The sequence below is a fragment of the Anguilla anguilla genome, chromosome 6 (assembly GCF_013347855.1).
Source record: "Anguilla anguilla isolate fAngAng1 chromosome 6, fAngAng1.pri, whole genome shotgun sequence".
Lineage (NCBI taxonomy): Eukaryota > Metazoa > Chordata > Actinopteri > Anguilliformes > Anguillidae > Anguilla > Anguilla anguilla.
In genome coordinates this window covers 7569325-7591825 of record NC_049206.1, presented here as the reverse complement: position 1 = coordinate 7591825, position 22501 = coordinate 7569325, and the positions used below count along the sequence as shown (strand labels likewise).

The window sequence follows — 22501 nt, the reverse complement described above, 5'->3', positions numbered from 1 at the left end:
TGAGACTGGAGACTGATTGCTGCTCGAGGTGAGTGGCTTGCTATCTCACTAGTTAGATTGTTGGCATGTACAGCTTGCGCAAGACTAACATCCATCTATCATGTTAGCCACTGATACGTATAAAGCTTGAACAGCAAAGTTCAAGAAATCCTTAATTGCACAATAAGGTCAACTAGTTCCCAGGCCCCCTTTCAATCAAAGTGTCTCATGAATTTCAACCGAAAAACGCCAGTGTTCAGTATTTTCCTCGCACGGTTTCGCAGGTAAATTGAGAACCGCTGAACCAAAGTGTAAAATAAAGAGGTTTAAAAACCAATACTGGCATTTCACTGTGAGTGAAAAGCGAGAAAAAAAAAAAAAAAACTAAATAAATGCTGAAGGTAGGGTTCCAGGCGCCAGTGTCTTCATACCTGTGTCCCTTGTCATCATAGCGCGCAGCAACATGAACGCTTCTAGTTCGATCTCCAGGCTGAGAGCGCGCCGTCACGCCGGTAAAAATGGAGTTCTGTCACCGCCGTTGAGAGGAAGAAGAAAGGGCTCGTAGCGCTATACACGCCGGGCTGTGCTCTTGTCATGGTGCGATGGCGGCAACAACAAGAAAAGGAATTTCAAAAAAAAAAAGGCGGGAAGAGTTGCCGAAAAAACGGCAGCAGCTGATCTGCTCCGCATCGATATTCCCCGCTCCCGCCCGCCGGCCGTTCCAGGAACGCCGAAGGACCCGGAAGGCTCGGCATCGGAAGTCTGAACCATCGGTCAGCCTCTTCCAAAGCCTTTCCCGTTGCCGGTTTGTTTTGGGTTGCCCTAAGGGAAAAGACCTGAGGTCTGAATTGAAGGCTCACGTACCAACCGCGGGCCACGAAAAGAAAAATCCATCGGTCTTCCCACCAGTACGACTTGGTGTGTAAGACAAAATGGTGTGAGGCAGTGATGCTGGGGGTTGGGGGGGGGGGGGGGGGGGGGGACTAAGTACCCACCTGTGTGGCACCTACCTGTGTGATGTATGACAGCCATTGTGTGCCAGAGCACTCACCCACAGATGAGGGGGACAGAGTACGGTAACTAAGCAGATTGCTTTACTCTGGAAATAGTCTACCGTCACTACCATCCAGGACCAGAATTGCCCTCCCCTGACATAAACCACTGCTGTTTAAATCGGGTGCCCAACCCCTGTTCACTCAACAGGAAGTGAATTCCAACTCCGAGGAAGACATCATTCATCATTCTTTGTAATTGCTTTGATCTTAGTGCTGAATGTAAAGCACATTGAGCTACATTTTATGTATGAAAGGTGCTATATAAATACATATTATTATTATTATTATTATTATTATTATTATTATTATTATCAGGTGATGCCGAAATGTCAGTTTCTCTGCAGATTAAAGCCTGAGTGTAAGAAAGTTTGTTCTCTGACTTTGTCTTTATTGAGCGCTGGGTGAGTATTGGCCAGACCTGGCATCTGCGCAAAGGGGTAAAAGCCATATTAGTCCTTGAAGACTCCTTTGAATTCAACGGTGCGGACTGCTCTAAAGACTAAGAAACCCACAGGGGCAATTAGAGGCTTTAATATCACTCCCAATTAATATCACTGCATCTGCGTCACATTGATCCTGCTTTACTAATTTAACTTATTTCTCTTTTTTTTTTAATATTCAATCTGTCTTACTGAGGAGCTGCCAGAAAAAATTTGGCTATCCCAGCAATGTTAGCCTTTGATTTAAATTAAATTCCATTTTACATTTAGTCATTGAACAGGCACTTATCCAGAGAGACAAACATCTGTTTAAAAAAAAAAGTAGTAGTAGTGGCTATATAAATGGACTTTGGTTAATGGTTCAAATCTCACTGATGTTTTAATGAAGCCTCACTCATCTATTGGTAAACTGAATCACCATATGTGCAAGCCATGTCTATCACATTGCCAAGGTACAGTACAAGGCATGTCTATCACAATGCCAAGGTACAAAGGTGTCTATCACACAGATAATGTTCAGCATAAACAATCATTTTAACAGTAATCGTACTTGTAATCTCAGTAATGTCATGCTTGTGCAATGAGGAAAAAGTGTATTTTACATATTGACAAATAAAAGGCTGATCTATGTAATAAAAGGTCTTGCGGTTTTATAAGAGTAAGGATGCTTATCTTTGCTTAACTGAGACAGTTTCAGTTGCAGTTCGGTTAATGTGCAGATATTTTGTTCATAGTTCAGTTGAGCAGCATATGTTTCCATATTTATAATTTTTAAAAGTTCACACCATAGATCCATAGATCTTTATGTTTCTCTTTGACTCTCAGCAATTATTTCTATTGTTTCTCATCAATCTGTGCTTGTTTCCTTTGAAACACATCCAGCAGTTTATTTTTCAAAGAAGCTTTGGAGCATATGGACCTCTCAAAGCAAAATTCGGTCACATCTGTTGCAGCAAATTTTGCTTACGCAGTCAATTGTTTAGAGTCTGGGACACTGTCGACTGAGAAAGGCTACAAATTATAAGCAATAGCACCTGTTTAGTAGCTGTTTTATGTTTTTGCAATAAACTGGACATTGATAATCATATACACTTGGGAAAAATAAAGTTCAGGCAAAACAAACACATCTGTCACAAGTGACACTAAACTACGACATTCCCTTTCAAGTAAAAAGGAAATGAAGTGCAGTTGAATTCCAGTGTAAACAGAATCCAACATTAGCACTCAACCTTAAACTCAAGCATCGAACATCTAGTTAAGTAAAGGAATGCATATCCTCCTGTGACCTGACCAAAAAGGAAGTTTCAACATAATTTGTTGACATAATACAAGTGTCTTTGATGACAGAAAAACATATTGAAGTGATGGTATCCCCTACAGGAGACAAACATGAATTGCTGACAATAGGGCCATCTGGTTAAGTAATAAAAATGTTAACCCCCGCACCCCCACCACACTGTTTAATCCATAATTTCGAATTACAGCATTAGAATTCTGCATCTCATATTAGCATACATGCACCTGCTAGGAGTATTGCAACAGAAGTGTACGCTCTCCAACTTGAGGCAGCAGATATTTTCCATACTGTAAGACACACAGTGCTACAGGAGAGCTAGCATTGAGAGCCACAACTCCTAATGACAACTGGAAGCCCGTGGGCACCTGGAGAAGGACTGAGAGTGAGCTAATGCGGGGATGACCTGAGGAATACAGGCTGATATAATCACACATGAAGACTCTGGCAGCACAGCAAATTTTTTTTTTTTGGAATAAAATCCATGGGAATTAGAATCAACTCAGTTTGAGTCTACACGCATAACTATCGAATAAAATAGCTCATTTTGAGGAGATGATCTTTAAACTCTCTCCAAGAGTTGAAACTGAATTCTTGTGGGAGTTAAAATATTACTTCCTTACAGAGCTTCCTCACACACTCAATTTAGAGTCTCCAAATAGCCTAACCTGCATGTTTTTGGACCGTGGGAGGAAACCCACATGGACACGGGGAGAACATGCAAACTCCACACAGAAAGGCCCTGGGTGGGATTCAGACCTGTCTTGGTTAGTTATAATATAATATAATATAATATAATGCTCATAATTAATACCCAATTCATAATTAAAATGTGATTCCACTGTCAGCACAATAGAAACAAATATTAAACAAATATAAATGAACTTGTATGGCTTTAAACATGCACGGTGGTTCATAATGGGAACAGGAAATGAAAAATGCAATGGGTTTGCTGCTCAGAACCGTAAGAAATTCCATGACCACCTTGTGCATTTCACAGCAGGCTGAGACTCAGCAGCTGAAATCTAAGAGCCTTTTTTTCTCTGTCCCGAAGGGAAATTCTGTCATGTCCTTTTCACCGCCGTGACCCGGCCGAGGGGCGGCTGACACCGGCCGCGGGAACGATTTCGGATTGGTGCCTCGCACCCCTTTCCCGTTCGCCCCTTGCTCCCGTGGGCGGCGGCAGCGGCGGAAAAGCGCATCCACTCCGAGTTGATTGACAGCTCTCAAGAGCCTTCAGCCAGAAGCGCCACTTGACATTTGATACCCTTATTTTCCCCCAATTAGAGCCAACGCCGGCCGGGGCCTGTCACCGATGCCTCGGCTATTATTCGCCAAACACAGAAAGAATCAAAGAAGAAGAAGAACCATTCTTTTCCACCCCCCTGACAAGCGAGTATTTCTCCCATCAGACCCGGCATGCCAAGGGATCTTCACTGACAGCACAAGGGTGGAAGGGCATTTAAAAATGTTTTTTTTTTTATTTTTTATTTTTTTTTTTAGGCTTTACCAGACACACCATCGTGTGTTCTGAAGAAGACGCACCTCTTTTCCATGTCCCCGTGGTAACGGGAAACATGTCCGCCCACTTCGCTGGCCAGATAAGTGATTCTGTGATTCCGGAAAGACAGACAAAAGCCCGTCACAGCTTCACAGGGTGGGTGAGGGCATCCGAGGATAAGGACAGTGAGCTGGCTCGGACATTTTGGAGAGCGGGGGGGGGGAGGCTGGGAGGGGGCTTTGATGGCCACCCCACCCCTTTTATTCAAGCCCCAGCGACCATGTCGGGCCCACGCTTGATTTACCGGGCGAGGTGGAGAGGCGCCATCTTGGCGTGGCACTTTTGGACCGCCCCGGCGTGCCAGCCATCCGTCGGGGGTGGGGGGAGGGGGGTGGGAGGGATACGCCGCCCGGCCGCTATTTTTCCTCATTACGGCACAGACTCCCAACGCCGCCGCTCATTTCTCCCACAATCCCTCAGTGCGATCTTTTGCAAATGAGAGCCGGCGCAGGCCCCCGGCATCCGTCATTTTTACTGCCCGCGCTCCGGCCGCCGTCGCGCCCCGGCCCGCCGCGTTCCACGCCCTCCCGCGGAAAAGGTAAATCTGCCAGCTTTAATTAAAACTGCGCCTCGCCCCCTCTTTGTCCCGGGTGACATAACGACCTCCGAACCCTCCATCCGAGCTGATGTAGGGGACTGACCCTGAGAAAAACGCAGCCACTTTGTCCAATGACTTTGTCCTGGGTTTTTTTTTTTTTTAATCTAAAGTAGATGCCAAAGGGTGAACATAATAATTGGTTAATTCACTCGTCTTCAGGAATTTTTTATTTATATTTTCCTGAATAATAATAAGCAATAAATAAGTAAAACTTAACAATAACTAAAATATTGTGTCTGAAAAAATATAATAAAGTGTCATGTACTGGCATATGAAATGGCGTTATGAAAGATCACGAGGACGTACACGCCCAGCATCATAGCTACCCGGAAAACAGTCCGCGGCGGAAAATGCATAAGATATCAGCCTTTGAAAGAAAATGTCCACATCAAACCAATTTATGGCACCAGGAGAAGGTCATAGCTGTAATTCCCGACAGAAGCTTTCCCAGGCCACACAACTCAAAACAGAAACCCCACCCTTCCATTTTTAGAGTCTACAGAACACGTTACAGTCTTTGACTGGATGTATCCTGCTTGCCCATCAACCCATCTGCTACACGTAATCAAACAAATGTGACTGTCATCCATTACATAGTCCTAGTTGTATGGGGATACGTGTGATGTATTGCCAAGGTCATCAGAAGGTCATGTTTAGTCACCGGCAGACAAGTAAGGGCACAAATCATTTTTTGCTGTCCTGAAAACAGCATTGTTTTTCAGAGGGAATGAGCCACCTCGCACACCGCTTTCAGATGCACATCTTGCCATAATTAAACATAGAGTTGGCTGGCGGGTTTAATAAATTCTACAGGGTGAGACAGTTTGAATGGGCAGGCTTCATCCTCATTTGAGAAGGACTCCCGTTTTCAAGGTCTGGACCACATTCACTGCATCTGAGACAGAGAGGTGCTTGAAATGACCTTTATTTATCGTTGTGACTGAGTAGGGATTCAGAAACAGCCTGTCGGTTCCCTGGTCACCAATCAGAAAGCGTGTTCAATCTGCTCCTCACATTTAACGTTAACGTAAAACCGGACTGAAAGTAATGGCAAACTGTCGGGACACCTTGAACACAAGCTGTTCCAACAAGGTGGTATTATTGTTAATGCCTGTGGACTTTTATGGGCCAGGCAAATAATTACCAATGTCAGACCAGGTTAATTCAGGAGTAACGGACAAGTTCTCTACCTGCACATAATTCCGACTTTACACATTTGTTCTTCAAGGGAAAATGTCTATGGCTAATCGTTATTTGGGTATGTCGTTCACCTATCTTCCACACTTCCACTATTTATTAGATCAAATATAAAAGTTGTATTTATATTATTAAGAAAATATGTGTTTTGCGGGAAAAAAAGACTCGATAGGACAGCAATATTGGTCATGATAACCAAACAATAGGTTCTACTCATTTTGTAATAATAATAAGGACACTGTATATGTTTTGGTCATGTAAGTAAAGTAAAGCATGTAAGCAATGTTTTTTTTAGTGTAAGTAAAGCAGCTGCAGGGATATGACTAAACCTAGCCAATTTAATGTTTCTTTTTCTGAGGAAGAGAACGACGGTGTCAAAGTCATCCAAACCAATTTATCATCTTATTATCCTCGGAGCGCGACACCTGTCATGGTCAATGTCTTCAAAACCCAGAATAATTTTCCTCTTCTTCGGCGGCGACAACATCGAACAGAAACACGTCGCACAAAGAAACCACTTAAAACTCCCTCCAATCTGCTCACCTGCGAAACCTTTCTGTGAGCCCGGGGTCACACACAGAAGTGTGCCGTTCAGCCAATCAGCGATTCCATTAGTTTATCTTGGAGCGGCAGATTCAGACTGAGAGCTGTGGCAGCCAGCTGCCTTTTTTCTTTTTTTTTTGTCAACTGCCAACTGCCAACTGCCTTTCATTAAGACACTCAGCCACAGGACAAGGGGTTACGCAATTTCCTTTGCTAAAGCTCAGTTACTGCTTTCCCAAATATCACTGACTTTCAAAAATAGAGGCAATTGAAGACAGCCAAGATTCAACACGCAGTGATATTTGCATGACATTCTGACAATACATGCGCCGCGGTTCTTATTGCATTTTGTCAGAGGTCCTTCTGCATTTCACGGGAAGCAGAGAAAGGTGAAAACACAATCGTTTCAAAGACCAAATGAAAGCATGTTGAGCTCCTCCACCACTGACCGCTCAGTTGTTTTATGTCCGGATGGGAACGTTTAAAACTACCTCGTTGGGACTGAAACATTAGACCACTGGCAGAAAATTAAAATACTAAATCTGACTGACTGCTTTTGACGATCGTGGCGACACCATCAGCTCTGCTCGGCCATGGTAAATGTTTGATAATGGCCGACCTTGATACCTATCCACAGCAGGAGGACCTACGTAATGGACGTGAAGAGTTTCCCTTTGGACTGGAGTGGGCGTAAAATAATATTTATTAAGCTCATACATGCCCTCGGAAGATAACGGTCCAACAAAACAATAAATCAAGTGGGAGAACATACCACAGAAAATACATGTAACTCCAGCAGGTCTCAATCACCCATTAAATGCATCGATCAATATAAATACAACTGTGAAGATTTTCACTTTCCTTTTTGTACTTATCAATAAAGGCAATCGCATAATATAATACCGTCTTTCGGTTCTGTGCTTTTTTTGGAGGCATTTCTCTGATTCATCTCTTTTCCCCCACTATTTTTCAACAGTCTGTCAGGCATGCACTGGCCCTGAAAGCATCCCGTTCTCCACATTGCCTTGGAGACAGAAAACTTGTGCAATTGCAATTATGCCTTGTGTTTGCTACCAGAAACTTTTCGTTTTAATTAGGCTGATTTACATCCAGGCTGAAATAGCTGAAGGAATCCCTCATCTTCACAGGAAACAAGAAATAGTTGTTCTGTTCATTAAAAGTTTTGAAACACCAAAGAAAATTAACAATGACTTGAAGCACTGATTATATGTTGTTTCTAGGGTGTCTTACACATCAGTACAATATCTGAACACTGACCTCAGCAAAACTATTCCAATACATTTCCCTTATTTTTTACAATATCCATCCAAATGAAGCCAGTGACATCATCATTTGTGAACATGAAATGAATGAACATATGCAAAATAAACACAAAAAGTAATAGGAACTATATTCAACATGCTGTCCATCAAAAGGTCTAGCATGCTTTTTGGGGGAAAAATCTCATAACATTTTATTGCCATTCGTTTAACTGATTATACGTGTGACTGTTTCTAGTGAGATAAGTGCTAATCCAGTGACAACAAAGAAGTCCAGATGAAGGATGGGTTTTAAGAGAAACATTGGGAACATAGAAAACCACAAAATGTTTCATGTATTAGTCACTGGGCGGGTGTGATAGTCATCCGTCAGATGGTTGGCCAGCTGCATTTCGCTTTGATAGTGTGCCTCCTTAGCTTTATAGCGATTTTAGCAGTCGCAGCTTAAATAACACGGAACCTCCTCTGCAAATAATAGCCAGCAAAGCTTGAATATACGATGGAAATTCATTATGTCTGCATCAGCACGGGTTTACGGTGCCAAAGAATGCGTCCCCGCACTGGACCCAGTTTGTCTTTGTAGTGCGAGCAAACCATCAGTTCCATAATGGCAGCGTAGTATAATGGGTGAGGAACTGGTCTTGTCACTTAAAGGTCACAGGTCACAGGTCGAAGGTCACAGGTTTGATTCCCAGGTAGGACACTGCCGTTGTACACTGGGGAAAGGTACTCAACCTGCATCGCTTCAGTATATATAAATGCATGCTATGTAAAACTATATGTTTTAGAACATATGCATAGTTGTTCTGGATAAGTGCATCAACTAAAATGCCTGTAATGTAATAATTCCATTTACTCACACCAGACTTCACTGATACCGTGTAATCATTGTGAAATATTGCGTGTCTCATTGGTTACTACACATTTTCACTGTACCAGCTGGGGGGAATTAGAGCTGCCCACTATTTTAGTCTAGCGGGAAAGTGCCCAGAGCTGTCCTGCTGGCAACATGCTCCACTTCCCACTCTCTATGAATGCACACTCATTAACCAGAACAGCCAAAAAAAAGCAGGTTCACTGCCCACCTGATATCTGTGTGTGTGTGTGTGTGTGTGTGGGTGGGGAGGAGTGGTGATGGGATATAGAGAGGCCCGTTGCCACCTCCTGCTCATTCTGTTCCCTTTTCTCTAAGAAACCCGAGAGGAACTCTCCACCAATCAGAGAACACATTGGTGACAACGAACAGAATATAGCCAATTATGATTGGTTGTATACATTCCAGCGATAGTCTTGAACGCAGGAAAGGGCTCCCGGAAACATAGCAAGAAAGTATCCACCAATCACCGTCGGCGTTCACTTTCTTCTTTCAACGTTTCCCCTTCTTTCAACTCTGCGATTGGTGGAGCTCCTGTCCTCTGGTTTCTGTGCCGAAAGCGTGGGCACTAATCTTCCATCTCTATTTTGCTATCCCAGCATCCCTCACACTTACCGAGGGACCTGCAGGAACCACCTGAGGCGCGCACAGCTGAGGCTGATCAGCAATCAGCTCAGGCGTTGCCTTTTTTTTGGTCTGTCAGATCTGTTCTGAAGGGTAGCCCGCTGTGCTTTGGGAGGGAGAGGCCTCGCTGAACACCGCTGCGGCGGGTTTGCATCTCCTCAACCCTCCAGAGCTCCAGAGGCCCAGATTCAGTGGGAGGATCTCTTGCTGAGCGCTCCCACACTTTTAAAAAGATTTTTAAGTGGGGGGCGGGGGGTGTCTTCAGGTTAATCTCCTGCTTTTTCATGCTTTTCGTTTCATCTGGATACAAAATGGCCTGAAGCTATTATGTGTTTCAATGGTGCTAATCTACACAGTGAATCTCACTGACACCACACCACAAGCTCTTTTGCATCTCTGCCCTTTTATATATTACAGTCTGTTAGTTTGGGTGACCATACGTCCACCCATTCATTATCTATACCCGCTTATTCCTATTCCGGGTCATGGGGCGCGCTGGAGCCTATCCCAGCGTGCATTGGGCGAGAGGTGGAAATACACCGTGGACAGGCTGCCAATCTATCGCAGGGCAGGTGTCCAAATATTGTATTTCAAAGAGGACACTGACAGGCAGACATTAGTACTAGGCTTTTCTTTGTTTATGCGCAATCTATGGAACAAGAAAAAACTAACCGGACATTTTGGAATGAAGAAATCCGGCCGGGATGGAAGTTAAAATATCTATAATACACAGAGATAAAACATGATTTTTAATGAAAAAATTATGGCATGTTCTAACATCAAAATGGCAGTAAGGGCGTAGCTGCCATTTCTCACCCATCAGTAAAGAACGAGGAAGGTGGTCCAGTATTTTTAGCAGTCTGCTTTTAGCTGGACACACTGTGTGCTCAGAAACAAATGTGATAATTATACGCTTTCACGTTTCTCCGTAAATAAATACATTTAATGGGGCCTTGAAGTTTTTATTTGCTGTTTTTCCTAACAGGAGGAATCATGAACTGTGGCAAACGATAAATTTAGAATTCATATATCCAGGCTACACACGATCCTTCTAGACACTTTTTAAAATTTTATTTATTTGTTTATTTACAGTTGTGCGGGGGGGGGGGGGCAACAACAATGCATCATTCTCCATCGCAGACCCAAGGTGAAGGGCGCCGGGTAAGTGACGTCTGCAACAGCTGGTGCCACTGAGGGACGGGGGGCGAATCGACGCCGGGGACAAAAGGTGAGGCACGTGCGTCTGGGAGGACTCGGGGGGGGCCCCCGGAACGCGCCTCCCTTTGCGTGGCTCGATCTGGGCCCAGACGCACCTCTCGCTGATGCATCGGGCCCATTATGACAGCGCGACAAAGGGCCCTGAATGCGGCCTTGTCAGGCTAATAAACGCCCTCTGTCAGCCGGGGGCGTACGCGTCGGAGGCAGCGTCGGCACAGGCCCCCATTGATTTCACGCACACTGCACAGTGTTTACACTTCCTCTGTCTATTATCGTAACAGGGGACCGCTTGTTTTTGCTATATGAATAGCGCACTTATGAAGCCCGTTCTCCGAGAGACGTCCCATTGATCGACTCTGACATAAGCAGGGCCTGCCTTTTCACGGGAGTTCATCCTCCCCACTCTCGCTCTCTATTTGTCTCTCTTTCTCTCTCTATATCTTCTGCCCCCTCTCTACCCCTCTGTCTCTCTCTCCCCTGATCTCCCTCTCTCTCCTATCTCTCTCTCTCTCCATCTGTCTTTCTCTGTCCCTCTCTCTCCCTCCCCCTCTCTCCCTCTCCCCCCTCTCTCTGTCTTTCTCTGTCCCTCTCTCTCTCCCTCTGTCTCTCTCCCTCTCTCTCCCTCCCCCTCTCTCTCTCTCTGTCTCTCTCCCTCTCCCCCCCTCTCTCTCTCTCTCTTTGTCTCCCTCACTCTCTCTCTCTCTCTCTCTCTCTCTCTCCCTCCCCTCCCCCCCCCCTCCCTCCCCCTCTCTCTCTCTCTCCCTCCCCTCCCCCCCTCTCTCCCTCTCTATCTCTCTCTCTCCAGTTGACAGATTGAGGCAGAGATGGAGGGGGCAGACACTCCACGGCTCCGTACTGCTGACGCGGGATTTTCCGCCAGTGTCGCTGACACCGGTTGACCCGAGTCCCCGAACGCCTCTGCCGTCAGGCTCTCCGGAGGGTGAGCTCATCCGAGACAGAGCTGAGCCGCGATCGTCGGGGACGAGGCACCATGAAGCCCCTCTCTCACTCTTCATTTCACATCCACTTCATTTAAGTTAGAACTTCTGTCGGCGTCTTTGAGCACACACCACCCCGGCTCTCTCTCTCTCACTCTCTCTCTGTCTCTCTCACACACACACACACACGCACACACACACACAAAATACACACACTATATCTATCTCTCTCTCTCTCTCTATATATATATATATATATATGTATAACTTTTCCTGATTAAAGTGGTAAGTTTTTGTCTCAATTATTCGCACAAGATATTTCAGCACCATGGACAGCAGCCCGCGCGCTGCAGTATCACTTTACAAGGAGAGGGATTCTGCCAATCAAAGGCCTATTCGTAGGTGCCGGGGGAAGTGTGGAGTGCGTTAGCTCTGCAGCCTGTGGTTTCTGTGGGGGTATAATAGCAGACTCTCCAGACTGATATCTCTCCGATGGCGAGACCGCCCGGGCGAACCAGCTCCTCGCCGGCGGCTGCCTGCAATCAGCGAATCCTGGAGGGCGGCCTTCATTACCAGCTCCTTCTGCTCTGACCCTCGCCTCATTTAACAACCCCCATCGACTGGAGTGCAAGGCCGGCAGGGCAGCAGGGCACACGGCCCTCAGCCTACGGCCCGGATTCAATCAACGTCTGTCCTTAACTTTCATTTACGAACACATTCAATTGCTACGTTTTTCCCCTCAGAAACATAGTAGGCCTGGACTCAATCAATGTTTGTCCTCACAATTAAATGCTAATGTTTCATTTTTATCAACAAAGTTGAAAAGTTGCTCTTAAATTTGTGAGTCAATTATTAAAACGACTGACTGCATATAGACCACAGTTGTGAAAGTACATTTTTTGGTGATTTCTGAATCCTGTTTTTTGAGGGCTTAAAAAAAAGAGATGCTGGTTGAGTCAAAAATGTTGCTGAGCCTCAGTCATTCCCTGTATAGCATGCTGCACTTGAACACAGGCAACAACCAGTGGCAGGGAATTCTGCTTTACTTTGCTAGACCAATAATTGCAACAATCAGAATTATAATAATTAATCATTATAATGAATAACTTACCTCTCAGCCACCTAGGATGAGTATCCTGGACCAAGTGAAGTGTCCTGAAAGACGGAAAGATAAATAATTGTAGTTACTACCTTATAAACAGTTTATTAATGGTTTATTCATAGTTTATAAACAGGCCTCACAAGGAAGTGTTACTATGTTACCAGAAGTGTAATAATAATAATAATAATAATAATAATTAAAGTAACTGGGTAGTTAGTTCCAGTAAGATATGGCTTGGGTTATTTGGTAGCATTAGCATGGGCCATCATTACAGCAATGAATCCTCATTTATCCGTGCAGCCACATCTTTTGTTTTCCTCATTCACATAATAGTTTGCCAGATCATTAAGGTCTGTAACAGTCATCTGCTCCTTCAGCGTGAGATAACGTCAGGCCCCAGAGATTCTGAGAGGCGTAAAGATGCCGTGTAATTAGTGAATAAGAATACTTAAGGAAAAATTAGAAGCTTGGCAGAATTTACAGATTTTACATTTAAATCTACAAGTCCACTGCTGGAACTGGTACCCAAAAAAAAAAAAAAAAAAAAAAACCCATCCCTACTCTGACAGCTTGCTGACAGCACAAATACAGTGATTTATCAGGCTAAAATGCAGACCAGACCTTTACTCCAGACTCGAAACGCTGGAAACTGTCTGGTAAATAACAATCACCACTGCTCAAATACCTACTCCTGTTCTTTTACGGGCCCTCTCTGCCCAAGCAAATAACTATCACCGATCGTCAAATACATGTCACTATCGCTCGAATAACAATCTCTACCTTTCAGATAAAACACGGAAACAGAAAACTGCGCAAAGTTACAAAAGACAAACTTGCTTTTCCACAAAATAATGTGACTTCAGACAAGCAAATCTTTACTTTGTGCAAAAACCAATTATATCCATTATATCTTTTCAATGACAAGATACTTCATGGACAATTGTGTAAAATGTTATCTCTCCATTCCCTCTTCCACAATTGGACAGGAGGACTTTTCTGTCAGAGAGCAAATTAGCGTCTCAGGTTTCTATTTGTACCTCCTTAGTTTCAGCCCCTGAAAACCTGAACCTAGGCTGTGTCACCGAAGACGGCAGTATGAATGCGCTCATTAACAATTCGGTAAATGTGTGGAGGGCAGCATTTGTCTCTGTGTACGTGTGTGTGTGTATGTCTATCTGTCCGTGTGTTTGTGCAATACAGTGGAGGCCCTGTCAGTCCGTCACTGTAAACATCATTGTTTCTTGCGTCTGTTTTGCCTCCCCGGGCCCGCGTCGCACATAGAGGAGAAAAACAATAACGGATAATGGAGCTCCTGAATTAGCGTTTGCATGGATTTCAGGTCTGCAGCATCCCGTGGAGTTTGCTCCCCTTTCTAATGGAACCTACGACACAAATAGCTGCGGAAATGCATTTCACCTCAGGGGCTTTTTTGAAAGGAAACAGCAGGTGATATGATTTCGCTTATTTAGCCGAGCAGCCGACTCCACTTCGATGTGCATTTTCACATCGGAGAGAAAAAGGAAATGCAAATACAGATGAATAGCCTTGCTTGAATTACCGAGAAAATCTTTTCTGAGTGCCAAACTTCCCCCAGGAGCAGTCGTCATATAAAATGTTTCACTCCTGAGCTTAAATACTAGCGATGCTAGCCAGTACCTATGCCTTTCGCCTTGAACACTAAAGATAGGTCTTACACAGTTTAAGCGACTTGAGCACAAACACGTCATGGGTTTGAACCCTGTTTCATTACCCTGTGTTGCTTTACCCTTGGCCAAAGTCACACACCGGATTTGTCGAATGCCGATGACAAATGCTGCTATGGGAAGGGGTCGGGGGTCGGCGAGGGTACGTGTTAAACAAGGAACCGACGCGCTTTTACACACGACTGCTTCACGCTGCAGGAGTTGGATTAGCGCTTAGCCTGTAAGCCGTCCAGGTTCCAGCGTAGCTTCTGGTTTTAAAAGTCTCAGGCAAACCTGGCTCCTGCCCAGACTTGCTGGGGGTAAAGCAAGTACTAGATGCCAAAGGACAGCCACCCAACCACTGTGAAAGTAACACTCATTCTCGTCCCAGGAAAAGCAATCTAACAGCTTGTCAGATTTCCTCGTACACATCTTTTTTTCCTATCGCGGTTTTGTGTCGCAGGGATTTGATTATCGTCGAGTCGTCCCCGAGCATCCACACAACATTGCTTGTTTCCAGCGGGTAGGCCGTTGAGGGCCACAGGCTGGGCCCACCGGGGCACCTTGGCAGGGCTCCATTTTAGTCAGCCGACGACCCGAAGTTTGAAAGACACGCACGTGTGGAGAGCCACGTTTCAGTGTTAAAATCGACCTTTCTGCCAGTAATAAATATCAAATTACCAAACGGGCACGGTGGGGTTAGTTCCCAAAGAAAAGGTCATGCATTTAGAGCGAAAGAGAATGAAAACCACGGGTCAGAAACTTATGGAAATGAAGCACCCCCTTACGCATAAGAAAAACATGGTGTGAGACATATGTGAATTTACTTTTCTGAAAAAATAAAATACTTCTGGCAGACATTGCCAGCAATGAATTCTGGGATGTCCGCAGAGAATAATTTCTTATCTCTTTGTTAAAGCAACCAATAGCAATACCTAAATCTAATTATTGATGTAATTACTGATGTATTTCTTTTAGTGCAAATTATGTATTCACCAGTAATGATTAAAATAAATTCCATAAGCTGTCTTGTCCTGTTCAATGCAAATGAACAAGGGGAAAAAAATCAAGATCAATTTAACATTTATTACACAGGATGGATGCAATTATGAAGACAGTTTTCTTCTTTGAATCTGTCATGAATTATGAGGAAAACGAATTACTTAATGTGATGCAACAACACACACATTACTGTGGGACAAAATAAATATGCAAACAATATTTGTCTGGAAACATAAAAGTAAAATGTGCAGTAAAAGCGCATTATATTTTATTAATACCATATTTTCTTTCTTTTTTCCACAATACCCAGAAATTTGAGTTTTCTATAATATATATATATATATAGCCACAATGACATTTGGTGTCTAAGCAGAAAAAAGAAAAAGAAAACTGCATTATACACGACCCATTAAATTATTTTTAAGACCATTACCATGTACTAAAGTGACACCCCAGTCAAAATTCTGATCTTTACATGAATATAAAAAAATAATTCAGTTGTGTGTGAGTAACATAATAAACTCGCAACAACATTTATGGTCCCTTTATAACTTACACACTGTCAAGTCAGCGACTCTAATAACCAAAGTGTTGCTTTGTGATTTATGAACTACTCAAACAGACTAAAAAATCATTATTTCACACTGATGTTTGGTAAAGTTGAACTTTTACTTCTCAGTCAAAAACAAGCACACTAACATATTTTCAGAGTAAATAATGCACCTGCAGAGTACTACGGAAAACTCCTGTACACTTGACTCCCACATTGCAGTCAATAATTTCAGTTACAGGCAACAATTACTCAATTGCAAGATTTTTACTTTAAAAAATATATATATATATATATTTTTTTTTTTTATAGACCCATTTGCTAGGCAGGATGTGGGTTTTTGGCTGGACCGCAACAGCGAGGCCAGCCCTATAAACGCGAATGTCTGTGACTGAGTGACAAGTGATGAAGTTACACCACTGGTCAGCCTAGTTATGAGGTTACACCATTGGTCGGCCGGATGAAGTGTGTTAGGTCCAGCCATATACTAGGTTTTGACCTGGTCTTGTTCATTTTAATAGCAGGACAAAAAGACTATACTATTACACTGAAAACCTTGGTACAACATGAATGTCTCTGTAAAAAAAAAAAAAAAACAAGAAACATTTTCTATGGACTATTGATTTTATTTGGGTTGACTTCAACATTGTTCTTACTACTAAGGAATGTGCTTAATATGAAAAATACATGACAAATGAACAGAAATAAATAAATAAAGCAAACTGAATTAAAAAAGTATTGGCCATATCCATTGCAACGGCATTGCATAATCATATTAAATTTCAAATGAACTGAAACGGCTTAGCTTCAAATACACTGCTTATTCCCTCTATGCCCACGTTCATGGATCAAGCCATTTATTCATTACTTTTTGTATAAGACGAGTTTAGAACTCACAAAACAAACCTGTTAAACTAAATATGCACCAACAACAAAAACAGCCCTTCCCGGGCCAAGACAACAGGGCTTGGATTCAGTCAACATTTTGCTTCAGCTTTGACGGACAGTTTCAACAAACCCGAGCGAGTAAAAGCATTTGAGTTCAACCACAAGGTTAAGGCGCAGTGAAGGGCACGTGTCTATCGGATATAGGCCAGAGGCTCACGGCTTTTCGTACACACTTCACCACCCAAAACGCTCCGGTCGTTGAGTGTATTGTTTAATCGTTGCGGCTAAGGGGGCATCGTGGATTGATGCCTTTAAATTAGAGGATGCCCTTTCCAGCCGTTTAATGTCAGGAACACTGGCCACGATTTCTAAGGATTGCGTTTCTTCAGGTTTCGCAAATTGGTGTTGAAGGTCGGAATTTAGGGTCTTGATTGTTCTCTGCAATGCAGAATGACACTGACTTTTAATTTCAACGCTGTAGTAGTTGTCTGTCAGGGATATTCTTGTTATATACCTGAGGGGATTAAAAGGCATGGAAATAATGTTATTTTAATAAGTTTTTAATATATACAGGTAAATAGGTGAAATAATGATTAAGCCTTTATCAGCCTTATTATTTATTTAATACTCATTTATTTATTTGTAGTGCTGTTTCTTCCATTTGCAAGAGGTTTGTTTCAGTGATATATGTAGGAATATGTTCAGTGTTAAATAAAATCTGATCGAGTTCTCATTTAAAACACATTAGGGTTGAATCAACACATTTTTTATTTACTTTTTTTAAACTTGGCAGCCCATCTGAATATACTGAGGGAATCCGATCTACCATGATTCAATCTCCAAGTCCCTCACTAAGTTTTACAGCCAAGTATAATTGACAATTTACGGCAAAGTAACACGACTTTTCATGCCCTCAAATATAGCTGCAAACCATACTTCTGAAGACAAATAATAAGCAATTAGCAGACTGGATTAAGGTTTTGATGTAATTCCATTCCAGACTGTTGCAACCAGCTTTTCCCTGAATCACAGATGGCTTATTTCTGATTACATGGGGGAAAATAAGCTGTTATTTGTAGTGCTACTGTATTTGTACAACTTTGAATTAGAGATAGTATAGATTGAATCTGTCTCATCTGGCTTCAAAGCTCACTCTGTAAAGTTTTTTTTTCTTTTTTCCCCCCCTTAAATTCACCCAACAGTGAACGCATTAGCAAAACCCACAGACAGGGGGCCGACACATCACTGTTAAATATCGCGGGCCTCCTCGGCTTACTCAGCACCGGCTCCTGAGCTGAATCATCAGAGGAAGTCAATAGAGCTCCTGACAGGAGAGAAGCTTCCGGGGCCTCGCCTCAGCCCGGATAAGGGCTCCGGATGAGATGCATATCAAATCAGCCCCCCCCCCCCCACTCGCCCTCCCCCCCCCCACCCCTCCCCCGGCGCTTCAGCGGAGACACGGCACCCTTCGGATTTCCTGCCTCGTTTTTATCAGGTCTAATCCGGCACGTCGGGGGGAGTTTCGCGTATCCGTGACGACGGGAGGTAATGGAAAAGGGAAATCGAGGGCGCGCCGGGGGCCCGCCGCCGAACCCGTCGGACGGCCGCCGCTTCCTGTCACCTGCGCGGTCTCACCTGCGCGGGGGCGGCGCGCTTCCCTCACAGCGCGCCCTTCTTCCTGCACGCATCATTTCACTCGGGCGTGTCGCATATTTATTCTATATTTATTAGAACCGGGACAGATATGTAAACATAGAGCGTTTAGTAAATGCCCCGATGCCATGTATCATAACATTTATAGCGCCGGCTAATTTGCAATGCTCGTTTCCGGACGGGCTTTTGTTACATATTTCATGTGTGCCGTGGCTGCCGTTAACAGTGACCGTTAATTTCTGCAACGCCTTCCTCAGCAGCCCAGGCATGCAGTTCTACTATAGCTGGGCTTCCCAGCCCTGTTCCAGGAGATCTACCATACCTGTAGGTTTTCACTCCATCGCTAACAAAGCACACCTCATTCAACAGCTCGAGATCTGCGCTGAGCTGCTAATTAGAAGTATATGCCAGAGTGTCGCTAGTCATTCAAGGATACTAAGATCTGTTCCAAAATGTGACAACATTCCTTGTTGAAAGCCATAGTTATTGTACAGAGAGATAGGAAGACAGACATATCGTTTACTGTCTCTGTTAGACATAAATTTACCCTGCATCACAAAGCTTGCACTTTCATGCTGACAAATAAATCCCTCCCCACCCCCCAAAAAAAACAGACATTCATAACAACGGACAAAATGAACAATAGAAATGGGTCAGAACTGCGTCACATTAGTAAGCACATCCACAGCCCACAGCCCTCATTATGTTCCACTAATAATACAGCAGAACTCACAACATTTCACCAATATGAATTTAAACAGCTAAACAATCTAATTACTTCAAAACCAAAAATAAATTTAAATTCATTTTAAATAAATGCACTGCTTTTATTTGAATTATCCCATAATTATGCAACATAACTCGAACTTGTGTACTGTACAATACTTCTCTAAATTTGTTTTCTAAATCTGTATTGACCAAAAATATGTTTGCATATACATTTGATAAAATGCCTCTGGTTGAACATCAAGCATATCATATTATGCAGTAACAAAATTTAAACTCTGAGAGAATTCATATTGTCCCTATTGTAAGAGTTAATAATGGATATTTTTAGGTGCAATAACTATAGGTATAGTTTTTCAAGACTGCAATGACTGTTTGACCATAATTGTTGCTAATCCTTGTCTAATCCATGCGTGCTCTAAATCCATTAACTTCCAGTTAAATGAATATGAATTCAGGTGTAAAGGTTTGACTGCACTGATATCCTATTATTCTAAAAATGTCACTCAGCAGCTATTGTATTACACTTAAATTAGTCAATAAAGCAACAGAATAAGGAGTTGCCTATTTGCTGTGAATGACCTGCTCAGAATAACCTCCTACTGCATGTTGTTGCACCTTTATGCAGATCTATTTGACATGTTTTTATTTCCATGCTAATGTGCAGTGTGTTTAACGTTCAGCCAGAGATATGTTTCATTTAGGGTGGACTACTGGGTCTGTTGCTTACTATTTCCAGCTTAAAGGACTATTGCTTGCTTTTCAAACAATATACATTTATTCAGGGAGACTGTGACTATTTATTCAGAAAAATAAATATAAATCCAACATGACAAAAAATTATTAGTTATTTTTTCCTGTCTGTTATTTATTTATTTATTTATTTTATTTTATTGCTTAGATTTTAACCATTCATTCATTCATTCAACATTTTTGCCTAGAAGGGTGAAATCGCTCTCAAGAAGAGGTCCGTCAGGCCAAACGATTGGACGATCTATGGAAACCTCATTACCCTCCTGAGTCGGAGGACAGGTGTTCTAATGATGAATGAACAGCAGTTGAAATAAAGGGTTATTGACATGACCTTTGAGCCCACCAGTCTGAAGTTAATGGACTGAGATATTTTACAGGAAGGAGTGGCAGTTCTCCCGCTTGACATTTACATTAGCAACGAGGGTGCCCTTTGCATGCGAATAATACACTTTTGGTCTGACAGGATTCCGCCTGACTTTCCGGGCGTCGCAGTTATTTCCAGCGAAAAGCTGAAAATCAATCAAACTGTCCTTCCTATAGGACCCTTCTCTATAGAATTGTAAGATGAAACAGAGAAGGGGTTGTGCGGTATTCATATTTCCTTGGTATGTTTTTTCATTCGACACTGTAATGGCTAGCCTAAACACCAAACAAGATTATGTCAATTGGTTCGGTGGCATATACTGTAGGAAGTCTTCCATACATAACAAAACCTCACATGGAGTTTTCTACTGAGAGCTGTCGTAGTCTCAAGAAATTTACATTGTACAGGATGTAAATGACATGACAACATATCAGTGCTTTAGTACAGAACTACAGACTGGCTGGATCCACTCAACCGTATCATAGTTTGGACTGTGTCATCTTAACTTGATAATGTCCAGAGCTGTTTTCTGAGCTCTCCAAATTATGAACTTTTTTACAGTTGTGGTTTGATCTTAACTTGGCATAAGACTTAGGAACAATAAACTTAAAACTAAAAAAAAAGTGTGTTGTCTTTACTTGAAAATGTTTGCAGTTGTTTTTTGAACGCTCAAAATTATAAACTGGTGTGCTGTCACGGTTTTGATCTTAACTAGGCTAAAGACTTTGGAAGAATAAACTTAAAACTGAAAGAAGCTTTAAAATGACGCCAGTACACCTCTTGGGTACTCCCACCACTGCCCCTCCTTGTGTGTGAGCTGAGGCATGACAGGTGAAGTCTTAAGGTGAGCGCGCCACTTGCTCCCTGTTAGACACAGCCGTCGCCCCCGACGATTGTCCATCTCCCACTGCTGACAATTAGCTCCCTCCAGCTTTCGTCCCCTATGAGTGGAGTCAGTACACTCTAATACATACTGACAGAAACATCTGCATAGCTGCCATATCATAAGCAGCTCAGCTGCATGTAGCTGTCAGCACGGACCAAAGGCCCCCGTTTTAAAGAACTCAAACTGAACCTCTGCATCTTTTGTGCTACTGTAAATTCCATCAAAGTGCATAAGTTCTACCGGATATAAGTACTTGCCTGATTAGAATAAATAAGCAATAACGTGACACTTGGTGAAGCGCCAATGTTCTCTTCTAGACAGCTATTGTTTCCCAAAAGCAAGCCAGCACAGGACAGGTAAGACAGGTAGACTTACATCATTATTACAAACTTTTGAAAAAAATTTTGAAAATCGGTAATACTTCTTGCATATTGTGTATTACACTAAACGTATTATGGATGCATGTTAAATAATGCTATAGACTATTCAGACTGTGATAAAGAGCAACACCCATGTGCTTTGTCACTTACACTTGATTGACAATTTTAAGAATATACTTGTTGGAATTGCTATGGCAATGTGCATGATTTATTGTATTGTATCAGTTATTTTATTGTACATAATGTATATATGTTAAGAGACCTTTGCAGGGAGAACATGTATAGATCGTAAACATATACAGATCTCAAACAGGCACTGTTGCTTCAATTAACCGGCGTTCTGAAACATTTTTTTCAAATGTTTTAAAGAAATGTTCAAAGAATTGTCAGGGGAGACCAAACATTCGGCTGTGAAGTTTACAGCTCACTGAAAAATATATTCTCATTGAGCTTGTTTCTAGAGTATTAAATTTGAGATCAGTTATATAAGATTCTCTACAGATAGCGCTGAATTAACTGTTAGTCCTCACGGGGGCATCGACTTGTGTTCAGAATATTTTCAAACACTAGGCCCAGGGAATATTTGTGAGTTGTTGAGTTCCCAGGATACTTGTTCAGATCTATCATTTATACCGTCTATCTTAACTCTACAAGGGAGCATCCCTCAATAAAATTGACACGGCTCTCGTCAGATTCTTTCGATTGATCGAACATGATTTATCCGTTCAGAGGTTTGTTTTGCGTCTGTCGACATGCGAGTCTAGAATATAAGTGAGAGATGCAAACCGCTCTCCATCCCCACTCCGGTCACATGTTCACCCAGCGTGTTGAACGAGGGACTTAGATAACACCAGAACACTCGAGGGGCGGTGGTCAAGGTCCGTTGAATATGATGAGGAGACTTTAACACAAAG

General features: G+C 42.8%; 1 protein-coding gene across 4 annotated transcripts in view; it reads right to left on the bottom strand.

The window, feature by feature from the left end:
* Positions 1–22501, bottom strand: part of tnr (tenascin R (restrictin, janusin)) — a 171995-nt gene that overhangs the window by 107716 nt on the left and 41778 nt on the right. For all 4 annotated transcript variants that reach the window (XM_035421000.1, XM_035420998.1, XM_035421001.1 and 1 more), the window contains one exon: positions 12713–12756. The gene's annotated coding sequence lies outside the window, so the exon portion shown is untranslated. The remainder of the gene's footprint in view (positions 1–12712; positions 12757–22501) is intronic.